General features: G+C 39.5%; 1 protein-coding gene across 1 annotated transcript in view; it reads left to right on the top strand.

Annotated features, from left to right (window-relative positions):
• The window catches only part of LOC145993949 (uncharacterized), a 372,300-nt gene that overhangs the window by 210,475 nt on the left and 148,771 nt on the right, over window positions 1–13,054 (top strand). The window lies entirely within an intron of this gene.

Here is a 13,054-nt window from a genome sequence, read left to right as displayed (position 1 = left end):
TTCGTTCACGACTCTCGAGACGGCACGAAGAGTCATTAAGCACCTTAACGACTCGCTCGCCTTAGCGACTCTTCTGCTCACTCATCGTTCACGACTCTCGAGACGGCACGAAGAGTCGTGGAGCACCTTAACGACTCGCTCGCCTTAGCGACTCTTCTGCTCACTCATCGTTCGCTCGCGAGTCGCGAGCTCTCTTACACAAGGCGCGGCGGCGGCAGTCTCGCCAGCAGACTGGATCTACAGTTTAAAGTAGGATCCACCCGCTCGCTCTCCGCGGATGGCTAACAGCTGTGTTTAAGAAAAATATATCGCTCTTGAACATTATCCATGTCCATCCCATATCCATAGCTTTTTGTTGTTCTACAGTCATTCAATATAAGTTTCTGCCAATATCATAATGTATGATCGAATTTCTATAAAGCGGGCCAAATTATACGTATGTATTTTTTTTTTTAATGTTGCTTTCTACTAGTAAAACACCTTAACACGTAGGCTCACCGCAGATGGCCAACAGCTGTTTATATCACTCGTGAACATGACCCATGTCCATCTTACGTAGTTGTTCCTAATTCTGCAGTCATTCAATAAAAGCTTTTTTGCAGTATCATGTACGATGAGATTTATGATTAAACTTCTATATTTATTCTTTAATGCTGTTTTCATTAGTAAAATATTTACACGTTAATGTTAATGAAATATTTCACGTCATATGAAAACGATTTTGTCAGACAATGTTTAAAGTCCACTTTTATGCTCCAATAGGCTAATCGGGTCTCCCCGATGGCGTAGTGATAACGTCGCCGGTAATCAAGGGGTACCGTGTTCAATACAAAGTGGAGGTTCGGATCCTCCTTTAAACTGTAGGTCCAGTCCCGACTATCCTATCTGCACATAAAGGCTAATCGGAATATTGTAATCAAGAGGTCTGTGCCTAACACCTTCTCAAAATTTTTACAAGACTCCCCTAATATTTTTTACTAACATTTAATTTCTTGTAATTTTAGCGCTAATGGTTTGGCCGAACTTGAAACTACAGGACAAATTTGTTGGCTGTTCTTCGCTGCCCGTCATGGGCTGAGGTTGCGCGCTCTCTCTCTGCAAACAACACTCGCGAGCTCGCGAGTCGACTCTTTCCTTCGTTCAAAGAGTCGCTAAGGTGTGCCACGACTCTTTGAACGAAGGAAAGAGTCGACTCGCGAGCATGCTCCTTCCCCTCTCATCGTACACGGCACGTTTCAGCCAGCTTTACGGGAAAAGGAACAGAGAGGACCCCCCCCCTCCCTCTCCTCTCCAGTCCCCATTTGCTGCCCGCAGAATCGACTTGCTTTCTTTCAAAAATTCCGGCCGCCAGGCGAGTATACACTTGCGCATGCGCCTTCCTCGCAAAATTCGTGGAAAGGAGAGGGAATACGCTGGTCTAGTGAACGTCACTTCCGGCGCTGTTGCCATAGCAACGGTGTACCTGGCAATATACAACGCGCTGTCCGTACTTTCCCCATGCAGTTAGTATTAGAAAACGGATCGCGAGGGATACCTTTTGTTCTTAGTGACAGGGTTTTTCAACGAAAATGATAATATGTATCTTACACCATTGTAAAGATTAGATTCAGAAGAATATGTACATAAAATACAGGTTGCTTTCAGGTGACAAGTTAAAGAAGAAATGGAAGAACAACAGCAGGCACTTTCCATGAAAGTGACCGGCAACTTATGATTTCTTCGGTTTCCGCTACACAGGCTTGCTGACGGGTAAATGAACGCAAATCGCATGGTTTTTTGTCTGTGGTCAGATAAGTTTGCTATTGCTATGCTTATGATTACAATCATTGTGCACATTAGGCATATTTCGTGGCTTTGCACTAATGGGTATTCAAAAACGACAATGCATTTTCTCGATCGGAAGAATACATATGTGTAGTACATAGCCATAGACGTCGAAAGAAATTCTTGTAGGGATAATCAAGCCATTGACATATTTTAATAGTAGTAGTAGTAATATTGGGAGTGTCTAAAGTGATTTCAGTCAATAGCTGGAACAGCAACCACAACTGAATAGGGACGAGTACTGCTACTACTAATATCAACAACAATAATCAATGCATATGAAGATAACAATGGTATATTATTATTATTATTGATTGGTTTATTTGGTGTTTTAAGTCCAGTTTATACACAGTAAGGCTAATCGGGACTGGACCTACAGTTTAAATTGTAATCCGAACCACTATGTGCCTCCACCGTAATGTAGCCTAATTATTATTATTATTATTGCATCCAAAGTAAATGTGTAAACTCAAGGTGTATCACGTCCGTTATTTCAGGAAATTAGGTTCGCATTTACATCTTAAACGAATGGCACTTTCCAAAATATATTATGTTCTTGAATTTCCAGAAATTCTGAATAATCGTAACTCGTAAATAAGCGATTTCTAACCGAATATATTTTACTACCAATTTATACATTATGAGGAATTGAGATAAATAAAATCACGTTGAAACAATTACGTTATTTTATCACAGGAACACAACACAACTGGCAATGGCAAACTGACAGCAATACGAAAGAAATCTCTCCCCTAGAAGCTTCTCTTCCCGCTTCTTGGAAATTCACCCCTTTTCCGAGTTATGCATATCGCTGTGTGCATTAAGGACTATTGAACGAAAGATTGAACATGTGATAAATGCAGTGACGTAAATAACACCCCCGCATCCCCCGCGGTGCGGGGGGGGGGCACGAGCTTCGGGGTGCAATAAGAATAAAAAACTAAGAAAGACCGAAAGTTCACAAAAGGTTCACTTTCCGCGTTAAAATATATTTTCAACCGAACATATATTTTATGCCCCTAACTGCAAACAGAAAATGTTAATGACAAGTAGAAAGTGGATTACCAGATTAGAAAAACAAAACTTCATTAGCAGGGCCTCCCCATGGCGCAGTGGTAGCGTCATTGCCTTGTAATCGAGGGGTCCCGGGTTCGATACCCGGTGGAGGCACAAGTGGTTCGGATCCCACTTTAAACTGTAGGTCCAGTCCCGATTAGCCTTACTGTGCATAAAGTGGACTTAAAACATCAAACCAAAACTTCATTAGCTGAAGGTTTACGTAGCCGAAGGGTAGACTAGACGAAACGTTGGCAACGCTGATTTTCGCCCTACTTACAATTTTTGCCAAACGGAAAAGAGAAGTTAAGAAAAAAATCTTCCTGGACGAAATGATTTTCCAAGCTAAAATTCATCAAAAATTACTTGAGAAGCACAGTGTCAGGAGTGAGAGTGATCGAGCTCGAAAACTAGCAAACAAGAATTTGCTTCCATGAAAAAATTCAGAGGACTGCTAATGATCATTTGACAATATCGTAATTTTTGTAATAACAGTCTGTTTTCATATATAATTATAATATATATTTTTTTACAGTTTCTCTGTTGTCTTAACCTTTCGTATCAGTTTCTACATTGATTCAAATTACATATATGCATTTTCATATTTTTATATACCTAATAAAAATGTTGGAGTGAATTAATATTTTAGAAAATAAATATATTTGTATATTTTTAAACGAGTATGGGCAAAGAACTGAAAGTTGCGGAGGGGGGGGGGGGCGCAGAGCATGTTAGTTATGCTACTGGATAAATGCCTGGCGCCTGGAGCCTACTGATAGACCTGAAGGTGTTTTCAGCTTGGGAGCCCATTATTAAATACAACAAATTGTTTTCATTCTAATATGTTTGCATAAAAGAACATGATTAAGTGATAAGTTGGAATAATAACAATGATGGACAGAAGAAACGGCACATGTTGTGTTCAACCCTTTTGTCCTCGTAATAGGCTCATAACAAAGGAATAGAGCGTTCATTGGTTATGTAAAATATTTAATCTGGTTCACGTAAATATAAAGAAAGGTAATAAACATCTCTTCGCACATACACAAAGCTATTATTAAGAAAACCACTGCAAAATTTTCGAAAAAGTGCTAGTCACAACACGTGCGACATCAAAGTATCGCTTTCCTTAACATCATATTCTTTCCCTCATGCTTGCTTGCACCCTTCCTTCGACGACGCCTTCTTATCTTATGCATCTGAAACCATCGAAAGTGGGTTTCCTAATATGCTAACTCTCCCTCCTTCATTGTTTTCGGCTCATCTTTCCAAAACCTCAGCAACGTTCTAGAGCCAACGCCATGTTACCGACCTTAGCAACGACCGTAGCAACCGGTTGTTTATTGCCAATATGGCCGCACCCATGCGCGGGCCCAGCAGACGACTTGACCAGCGTATAATGGAATAATAGTTGCTTGGCGGGCGGAGGAGTCGTGGCACACATACGACTCTTTGAACGTGTCGTTCAATTCTGGTGAACGAGTCGTTCACCGCTCACAAGAGAGAGTCGTTACTTTTGAACGACTCGTTCACGAACGACCCATCACTAGTAACAACTTTTCTCCTTTGATTTCGGACCGGCCCCCGTGGTGGAGTGGCAATCACAGCGCGCTACGACGCTACGGGTCCCGGGTTCGAATCCCGGCATGTGCATTGGTGATTGTGTGTGTCGCTTCATCAGTGTCATTGTATGATCACTCATCCTCATCTTCGCAATTTGCGAAAAATGACAGAAAAGCGAAGTAAAATTTTAAAAAATCAATCAATCATTTGATTTCGTATGGGACCGGTGGCCACCCACCAACGTGAGGAAATTGGGGAGCTGCAAATGAGTACCGTAACCCGGTCATGGAAACCTACAAAGACTGCGGGTTCGTCGTGCTGACCACACGTCATTCCGTAACTGGTTGGATGATCTCACAGCTCTGGTGGGAGTAAGGCCTGTAGTTTGTATGTAGACCTTGGCCCTCAAGGGCTTTTGCGCTACAGGTTATTATTATTATTAGTCAATCAATAATTATATTAGAAGAAAAAATTAAAGAGTACTTCTGGGTAGCTCAATTGCTAAAACCAAATAAATAAAGAAAAGTTTTTCTCTCAACATCTCGAACATGGCGGCGAAAAAATTGAATCGTCAATTTCGAACTCCCATTTCAAACAATAATGAGATGGCTAATACTTGTAGAATCTTTGTAATATCATTAGATCCTTTTCAAGTACATACAGAAAGCAAATATGACCATTCTGTTTTTCCCACCTTCCTGGTTCACTTTTTCGTAGTCTTTTTTTTTCTTTCTTCTTTTTTTTCGCATTCGTTCGAACCTTGACAAGGTTTGCCGTGTTGAGCAATATGCATGAAACTCCCCGACAGTGTTGCAAACCGCAAATCTCTTTTATGTCTAATGCTGCCTGTAGTTTCGGCTTGTTATATTGAAAGTTCACAAACTATGCGGGTGAAAGACTGACCTCCCCGATGGTGATGCTGTCTCCTTGTAATCAAGGGGTCCCGCGTTTGATTCTCCCAGGAGGTACATTGCACAGTGATTGAATTAGGTTATAGGTTTTGTGTCAGTTTTGGCTAATAGCGACGACGAGGGAATGATGATATGATCACAAAGAATGCCCGCCCATACCCAGGTCGGGATTCGAATTCTGGCCCCTTGACGTCCTAGCGCGTTCGTCCCACCACGGAAGTCGACTCCACTGTAAACTGTAGGTTCGGTCCAGTTTAGCCTATCTGATCATCAAGTTAGCTTCAGACTTTGACAAGGATGAGAATAGATAGACGTGGTAATAGTTACGTGGGCTTAATACTCGAATTCCAAAATATTAGAGGGCTAGGTAAACCATGTGTGGGAAAGCACTGAAAAGTCAATCTTTGCTCCACATAGTAAACCACCGGAAGCAATAATCTTGCAGGCCTTCGAGGCTCTGGTTTATCTCCAAAATATGTATTTTAATTATCTGACTTACACTAGTTGCGTTTTTGATAAGGGATTTATGTTCCCGTATAAAGGAAGGTGACAAATAACCTCAGGGCTGACAGAACTTTACAATTTTCAATACTAAATACAACATACCAGCAGAGGAATGTCCATTGGAAATCTATATATACAGAGTGAACCAAAAGTAGGTGGACAGTAAATTATTTGCCATTATGGATTCTCTGAACTATCTGAAAAGAAAAAAGATTCAAATTAAATAACCTTAGTTTAATATATTATAACACAAAAACCATAGTTTTAATGAACACCGTTGTTATAGTATAACACTAACACCTACTTTTGGTTCACTCTGTATAAGTAATGGACATAATATATTCATTGTACATTTCGACTGTGGTTATTTTACAATATTTCTGTACCACTTTAGGTTAATGATGGATGAAACGAGAATACTAATTCAGTAAAACGTTCATCTCTTATATATAAACAACTAGGCTATAACTTGATATATTTCAAGCAGCCATGTTGCCAGATTTCTTCAAAACAAGGTGATTTAGCACTTTATTGCAACTAAACTAACTCAACAGTTTTACTGATGTTTCAGCTCACACTAATTCAGTAGCACACCTTTTCCAGACTTCTAACAAAATAAACCAATTTTGTTTGTTTTTCTATAAAATTTTTCATATCCAGTGTACATTTTGCGTCCATATATGTCATACATGATGCTACTTTAAACTGTACTCTGTTACTATGTGGATGCATCTCTTTTGCTGGTTTCAGTTATGGGAATTTGGAAACACTGACAAGAACGGCCCAGTTTCTTGTTGCGGGCGGACGGGTTGAACGAGTGATGTCAAACCTGGTAGGAGTGTTTGCAAGCACATGACATGGGCTACAGATCAGCTGTGCAATGGCATGCGTTTAAAATGCACACATCATTCAGTTTTTGTTACAATTTTTACCTCCTGAAAAGCAAGAAAAGAAAAATACAACATGGCGAAGTCAACAATTATGGTGTAAACATTGACGGTGGCAAAGTCTGGTTTGACCACCTCGAGAACCTGCAAATTGTCACAGAACACTCTGCTAGATTTAAAATGGAAGCAAGGATTGTAGGTAGTCATTATCGATCTTAAATCACGAGCAAGCTTTCAGGAAACGCATAAACGACGGTGTGGCTGTCCGATTTGATACGACCGCTACATTAGCCAAGGTTATAAAAGACCAGTTGGCTGCCACATTTAAGAACTTCCAGTTTCTTGGTCCAACATCAGTTGATTTGCTGAAGCCGCTGCCTGGATCTAATGGCTGCTTTTTGGTACGCCGACATTAGCGACGTTCCTTTATTGCAAAACACATGTTGGTCTTGCCTTATTAACCACGTTACCAATTAGACATGCAGTGTACGAGGTGTGGTCAGTCTCGCGCAGCAAATACTCAACGTTGATGTTTTCTGTCCTGTGTTTGATGAATGTTTCCTATTGCTCTTGTCTTTCATGGCATTTTTGTGTAGCATTACTGCTACGCTCGAAATTCAACCGTAAAAAGCTTAAATGTTATATTTATGACTATAGCTTTTCATATGCATAAGTTGACTAGATCCTACAAGAGGATAGGTCACTTACATACGAAAATCCGGAAGATATTAGCGCCGCCAAGCGGATGGTTTGAATAGATCAATCCTGTTTTGTGGTAGAGGTCTATTACATTTTCATGACGCCATATTTTTTATCCTGGCGTGTTTTATCTCGGTTAGGTTATTTTTAGCGTTCCTAGCTTCTGTGAACAGGATGACACTGGCTTTATTGTTCATGTAAATGCATATTTTAGCTTTATTTATTCCAAAAATCCTGAATACAGAGAAAATTTATTTTACATCAGGATATCAACAGAGAGGAAATGAAATGAACAAATGAGAAGCGCGCGCGCGCACACACACACACACATGTATGTATGTATGTGTGTATATATATATATAAACACACAAGAATTAAAAAAACTAGGGCCATATAACAAATATTAATTGCTCTTCAGCTGCTTGGACAGATGGAAGCCTGGAGGATCGTTTAATGAATTGTACCTGGTTTGTAGCTTATACAGAAGTGACTTTTTTGTTCTAGGGATAACCTTGGAGACTCAGTGCAAAATAAATTATTGCATTTGCTGTTGGTGCATGAGATCCGGATGTGAAGAAGTAGCAAGAGTTCGTTAGTGAAAAGTTGTCCATTCATAATTTTGTAAAGAAATCTGAAATCTGAAACTTGACGGCGAAGAGAAAGATCATGATTTTGTAGAGCGGATAGAATTTTGTGTTTGGAAATATTTGCTAAGGCTGGACATGTATGTTTGACTATTCTGAGGAGAAAATTTACTACTTTCTCTGTTTTCTTTACGTTGCTTTCACATGACATTGACCAAATACAACCATATTCAAGAATAGGTACAACGCACGATGTAAAATAGGTTTTGAGAGCAGAAATATGCGAGATATCTGTAAATTAATCCAAGGGATTTTATGGCTTTAGATGTTATGTAATCTATATGGTGGCTGAAGGTGAGTTTGCTTTCGAAAATTACTCCAAGATCTTTGTGTTGTTGTACGAACGGAATAATTTGGTTGCATTATTTTAGGATGGTGGTGTAAAGTTGGATTTGAGGGTAAACCTAATAACAACAGATTTCTCGGGATTTGGTTTGATTCCAGCCTCGGCACCAGCGTTCAATGTGTTTGAGATTGTCTTGCATAGAAAATGTGTCTTGAACTGAAGAGATGTTTGTAAATAACTTACAGTCATCAGCATACAATAAGATAGAGCATTCGGGAGAAATATATTCTTGAATATCGTCCATGAAAAGAAAGAAAAACAGGGGCCCTAGAGAACTTCCTTGAGGCACACCGGAAACTACAAGGAGCCATGACGAAGAGCAACCAGATATGATTACCTTTTGAGATCTGTTTTAACTATAATTCCGCCGCCGTACTAGCCGGTGTGCAATCACAGAAGAGAACGGTTATTTTGATAAAATCCTGTTTCCTTACTGGCTGTGGAGGGGGAATTTTAACGTTGTCGTCTCTTGCAAAAGCGGTGGCCCTAATTGGCTGTTTGACAGCGAGTTCCTTCGCAGGTAGACGCGGCAACACAGGGTCACTACCATAAAGGCGGTCTCCGCGCTGGTCCCTGGCCCGACGAAACTGTAAAGCACAAACCAGGGTGGTTAAAGGTCCATGCATTTGAAATAAATTGTATTCCGGTCCAGGAGAGAAAATCAGCAAGCGTAAATGGGTTCTGGACCGTAAAGAACCTTTTTATCTGTAAAGTATTTCAATTCGGTCCAGGAACCTTTTTTCCCGATCAATTTAAATACGGTCCAGGAACTTTTTTTTTTTAAAAAAAAGGTAAAGTGCTCCCCTGTGCTTAGCACCACGCCATGAAGGCGTATAGGGGGTGTGGGGGTAACGCCCCTGACCGCCTTTACCCCCCAGGGTTTCCCCCAGGTACCCATGTTATTCGACGCTGGGTGGGCGCCGGGGCCGCTTCCAACGTTAGAAAAGTTCCCGGATTTGAACCGGCCGGGGATCGAACCCGGGACCTTTAGCATGGTACTCAGACGCGTTACCGACTGAGCCACTGTCCAGGAACCTTTTTCTGAATGAATTTAAATACGGTCCGGGAACATTTTTTTCCGGATGAATTCAAATTCTGTCCGGGAACCTTCTTTTCCGGATGAATTCAAATTCGGTCCGGGAACCTTCTTTTCCGGATCAGTTTAAATAGGGTCCAAGTTCCGTATTGAAATGGAACAATGCGCAACTTGCATCGAATAAGGACCTGACGATAAACAATTATCCACTTGTGAGCATCAAAGACTAATCCAGGTGCTGGCTGTCTCGATAATCTGAGCTACAAGGTAGAAATGGGCGAAACGCAAACGCTGCAGTCACGTTACCACTCTCAATGTAGCCCCATTCTCTCGCGCGCGTTCCTTCACTTGGTTGTAGCAACACTGCCCTTCCCTGTTGTATTATCTGCTGGGAACACATCAGCCTCACGTTACTTCATCAGCGTTATGTAGTACTACAGTAACTCTTCGACAAGGGAGTTTTTGAACCTGGCCCACGAGATAACAACAGCGTCTTGATTTATTCCCTGCGCTACGTTTTCTACAACCGCAGTGTGACATTCTAATGTAAAACGCACTCGATGGCATTTTTAGAAGGCAACTTTTGATCGGTCAACCCTGGTCCAGGAATTGTAAATAAATTCAATCCCCGACAGGGAGAGAAAATCAGCAAACGTAAATGTGTTCTAGACAGTGTAGAACCTTTTCATATTTGAAGCATTTCAATCCGGTCCAGGAACTTTTTTCCGGATGAATTTAAATCCGGTCCAGGAATTTTTTCCGGATGAATTTAAATTCGGTCCAGGAACTTTTTTCCGGATTAATTTAAATTCGGTCCAGGAACTTTTTTCCGGATGAATTTAAATCCGGTCCAGGAACTTTTTTCCGGATGAATTTAAATTCGGTCCAGGAACTTTTTTCCGGATGAATTTAAATTCGGTCCAGGAACTTTTTTCCGGATGAATTTAAATTCGGTCCAGGAACTTTTTTCCGGATGAATTTAAATTCGGTCCAGGAACTTTTTTCCGGATGAATTTAAATTCGGTCCAGGAACTTTTTTCCGGATGAATTTAAATTCGGTCCAGGAACTTTTTTCCGGATGAATTTAAATCCGGTCCAGGAACTTTTTTCCGGATGAATTTAAATCCGGTCCAGGAATTTTTTCCGGATGAATTTAAATTCGGTCCAGGAACTTTTTTCCGGATTAATTTAAATTCGGTCCAGGAACTTTTTTCCGGATGAATTTAAATCCGGTCCAGGAACTTTTTTCCGGATGAATTTAAATTCGGTCCAGGAACTTTTTTCCGGATGAATTTAAATTCGGTCCAGGAACTTTTTTCCGGATGAATTTAAATTCGGTCCAGGAACTTTTTTCCGGATGAATTTAAATTCGGTCCAGGAACTTTTTTCCGGATGAATTTAAATTCGGTCCAGGAACTTTTTTCCGGATGAATTTAAATTCGGTCCAGGAACTTTTTTCCGGATGAATTTAAATCCGGTCCAGGAACTTTTTTCCGGATGAATTTAAATCCGGTCCAGGAATTTTTTCCGGATGAATTTAAATTCGGTCCAGGAACTTTTTTCCGGATTAATTTAAATTCGGTCCAGGAACTTTTTTCCGGATGAATTTAAATCCGGTCCAGGAACTTTTTTCCGGATGAATTTAAATTCGGTCCAGGAACTTTTTTCCGGATGAATTTAAATTCGGTCCAGGAACTTTTTTCCGGATGAATTTAAATTCGGTCCAGGAACCTTTTTCCGGATGAATTTAAATTCGGTCCAGGAACCTTTTCTCCCGCATCAATTTAAATACGGTCCAGGAGACTTTTTCAATTAAACAACTTGGACCGAATTTAAATTGTGCGAGAAAGGAGGTTCAGGTCCTGCAGCTCGTTATACTAGAAAAATAGAAGGAACATATAAATTCCTCACATTTTTACTCAAGTTCTATAGCCTATCCGAACTTTTAAAAAGAGTTAATGGATTCCTTCTTAATATGCAAGCGTTTAATGTGTGAAGGATGAAAAGATAAAGTTTGTATTAATTCCATACAGTTTAATTCTTTTTCTCCAACATTTACCAACATACAATATTGTTAAATAATATTTGAAAGCACGAAAAGTTAGTTACTTGCTTCGTTCAGAAGTTTTTTGTGTTACAAATGCGGTTATTACATTGTTATGAGGGATAAATTTACCTCCTGGCAGAGATGAAAATTTACGCATATTGCCTAGGATATTTGGATCTAGTGGAGTGATCCCTAATATCCTCCTGCCCCCCTCCCGTCCCGTTAAGTCACAGTACGTACTTTAAGGCATATTTTAGGGTCATTTTGAGGGTTAACATTTCACCAGACATTGTTCATCAGATCATGCTTGTGCCGATAAGACAAAGGAATTTTCCCTTGCCCATTTACCCTTTCTTTAGAAATGTTAGGATTAAATGGTAGAAGATAAGTTTTCATCCTAAAATATTATCAGGTTTCCATTTTTATCAATGTATAGGACCAACATCATGTAAAGGACACACTGCGAAAGAAAATTATTTTGTAAAATGATTAATAAAAGGCATAACTTTATACTTTAAGCTTATACTTCGTTTTTAGATCATATTTTCATGCCTTCAGGGCACACATGCATGCATATTTCTAAATATTTTTAGAATATAGAAAACCTAACTCTAGTTTTGACTCGTTTTAAATGCAACATCAATAGAGACGGGGATAACACTTCCCCCAGTAGAACCAATCATTAAATGAATGCTCGATATATTACAACGGTATAATCTGTAAAAGATACCTTTCATGTAGGAACAACTTGCCAAAAATTTTAAGGAGAAAGCTGAAAAAAATAATGAACAACATAATTTCATTTACTTGACACTAATGTCATGAACTGCATGCATCCCAATATACATTGTGAAAATTCATCTGTATTCAGTACAAAGACAAATTACGATTATTTTTTTATCTTTGAAAGAAAAGTCTATCTTAAAAGAGTTCAAGGTTATCTTCCGTTTCTTATTTTTTATTTATTCATTAACTTTTTTTGAAAAAATATCTACATTTGACCTTAGTCACACTTGATAGTTTTCGTATTACAACACGGACGCACAGCTTAACAATAGTTTTTGTTTGTTCGTGTAAATCAATTCATGCACATTTTCTTTACTTTTTTCTCTTTAATTTCAGGTATGACGCTAAAGATTGTGCAACACGTGTTCAACAACCAAGTGGAATTTACAGGTACATTACTTAAAGTAGAGGCTTTAAGTATGTGTCTTTGTTTTTACGCGCAATTAATCTTTACTCGACCACGTTTCAAGTAGCTTGTAAGGTCGATTTAATGTATCGTCACGTAGGTGTAATGAATATGCATTTTTCTGTACATGAGTCTGCACATTCGACCTATTTGGAGAGATTTGAGCAAAAACTGACGATTCTTCTTCAGCAGCACTTGCTGTTTTATGTAATACAATTGTACCGAGATGTTAACTGTAACAATAGAGATGAAATGTAAAGACCTGGCAACATCGCAGCAACACATCTCTCTCTTTTGTTTTATTTTCTTTTATAGGTTGTAGACATTATCTATGCACAAGATTAA

This window comes from Lepisma saccharinum, chromosome 10 (assembly GCF_977018435.1).
Source record: "Lepisma saccharinum chromosome 10, izLepSacc3.1, whole genome shotgun sequence".
Classification (NCBI taxonomy): domain Eukaryota; kingdom Metazoa; phylum Arthropoda; class Insecta; order Zygentoma; family Lepismatidae; genus Lepisma; species Lepisma saccharinum.
This window is presented reverse-complemented; position numbering and strand designations above follow the sequence as displayed.